This window comes from Atta colombica, unplaced genomic scaffold (assembly GCF_001594045.1).
Source record: "Atta colombica isolate Treedump-2 unplaced genomic scaffold, Acol1.0 scaffold69, whole genome shotgun sequence".
Classification (NCBI taxonomy): Eukaryota; Metazoa; Arthropoda; class Insecta; order Hymenoptera; family Formicidae; genus Atta; species Atta colombica.
Genome location: NW_017259560.1, coordinates 833752 through 835955, shown reverse-complemented (window position 1 = coordinate 835955; position 2204 = coordinate 833752).

Sequence of the window (2204 nt, the reverse complement as noted above, 5' to 3'; positions counted from 1 at the left end):
TTTCATTATCCAAATTTTTTAATTAACGAACTGTCCTGTCTCTCAACATGTTTGAACAAACGGAGTTTTACTATACTTTTTATATTATGTTTCTGCACGCACGCACGCACGCACGCACGCACGCACGCACGCACGCACGCACGCACGCACGCATATACACATATATATATATATATATATATTGCATATGCAGACATCGTATATGTTATAATGATCAAAAAATACCTAATAGTTAATACCTCATAAAATGATATTAAATTAGAGTTTATAGCATGATAGCACATTGTGATGAAATATGATCGTGACAAATTTCTATATTGTATTTTTATAATTTATCAATAACTTGCAATAATTTCATTTAATTCCTCAATACTTACAATTACTAACAGCATCATACCATGATGTTATTTATAGAATCTCATGCAACGATTGTGATGCATCATATATTGATCAGATAAAAAGACAATTGAAAACAAGAATTGCAAAGCATTCGTCGGATGTTAATAAAAAAATTAGGCTCTCCAATTGTCATATCTAATCGTTGGATTTTATTTGATCATAACTGTGAACAAGATTAAAATTTTAGATAGGGAACCATCTTACAACAAAAGATTAACTTCAGAGATGATTTTTATAAAAAGAAAAAGAATGGACTTAATTTACAAAGCGACACAGAATCGTTACCAGAAATATACTCTCCCTTAGTGCTTATACAAGAACTTTTCCCTTCCTGAATGTTTCCCGTCATCTTTTCCTTTTCCTTCCAACTTTCGCACCATTCACATTGGATTTTTTCGTTGCTTGATACTGAATCAGTATCTCTTGTTGTTTACTTAATTTAAATGATATGTATAAAAGATTTGTATAAAAGATTTGATATCTACAAAATTGGCACCAAGTGAAATTTCTCAAAATTGTATGTATTCGTAAAAAAAATTTGATATCAATAATTGGCGCTAAGTTAAATTCCATGTAATACCATGTCGTAATACCAAATTATATTATACAAATAGTATTAACGTTAATGATATGTACCATTCTTTTAAAAGATGTCAAGAACTAGCGCAAAATTAAATCCCTTTTTCTTTATATTATGCCAAAATAAATAATGAATATTAATCTAAAGATGTATCATTTGTATAAAAGAATGTATCATTTGTATAAAAGGATGGGGAACTCGATTAAGTGGCGCGAGAGTGGATGCGTGCGTGCGAATTTAGCGGTGAATCGCGTACTGAAGTGTAATTAGAGGTGAAAAATAGGATATTAGGTGCGGATAAGTAGAATACGGTGACACAGAAGTAACACAAATAAAGGCGATAAGAACTTCGTAGTGATAGGACTATTCTACACAGAGGTAAACAGAAGGAAAGTAAGTAAAGTTATGATGTCGAAAAACGCAAACGACCCAAGGAAGAGGGAAGTTGAGAAGGGAAAGCAAGTGGTAGTGGATAGCAAGTAGAGGAAGTTGACAGAGGAGAGGGGCACAGACGGCGGGAAAAAGGTAACATTTAAGTTAAATGAAGAGACAGAGAGGAGAGGAGCGAAAGAGGAGGTAGAAGACAATATCAGGGAGATTAAATTAATGAGAAAGGAAAGACTTTCGGGGAAAATATAAGGGAGGAAAGAAAAGTAGTCATGGAAAGTTCATGGAAGATCAAGGAAAAATTTTGGGAGGAGAAGATTAAGGGGTTAGAAGAGAAAATAATAGAAAGAGAAAATAAGGTAAAGGAGTGGATAGAGAAGGCGGAGAAAAGAGTTAGAGAGAGATGGGAGGAATATAGTAAAGAGATAAAAGAGATAAAAGATATGTTAAATGAGATGAAGAGGAGGATAAGACACGGTTATACATATTAGGAGAGGAAGAGGGAGAGGAGAATATAAAAAGAGGAGTGTATATAATAAGGGAGGGAATATTTACAGTAGAACTGCGAATGTATGTAGTGGAAGGAAGCATGGGTAGGTTAAGCGGGAGAAAGGTAGAAGTAGTAGAAAATGGTGGCGGATAAAGAACGAGAGGAAAAAGAAGTAGGGAAGAAAAATATAATCCTGGAGACGCAATCAGGATTCAGAAAAGGCAGGTTGACGATGAATAACATATTTGTACTGAATCATCTTATTCAAAAGAAGAAGCAGACAGAAGATAAGGAGAGGAAAGTATGCTCTCTTTACAGATCTGAAGGCAGCTATCGACAGAGTAGATA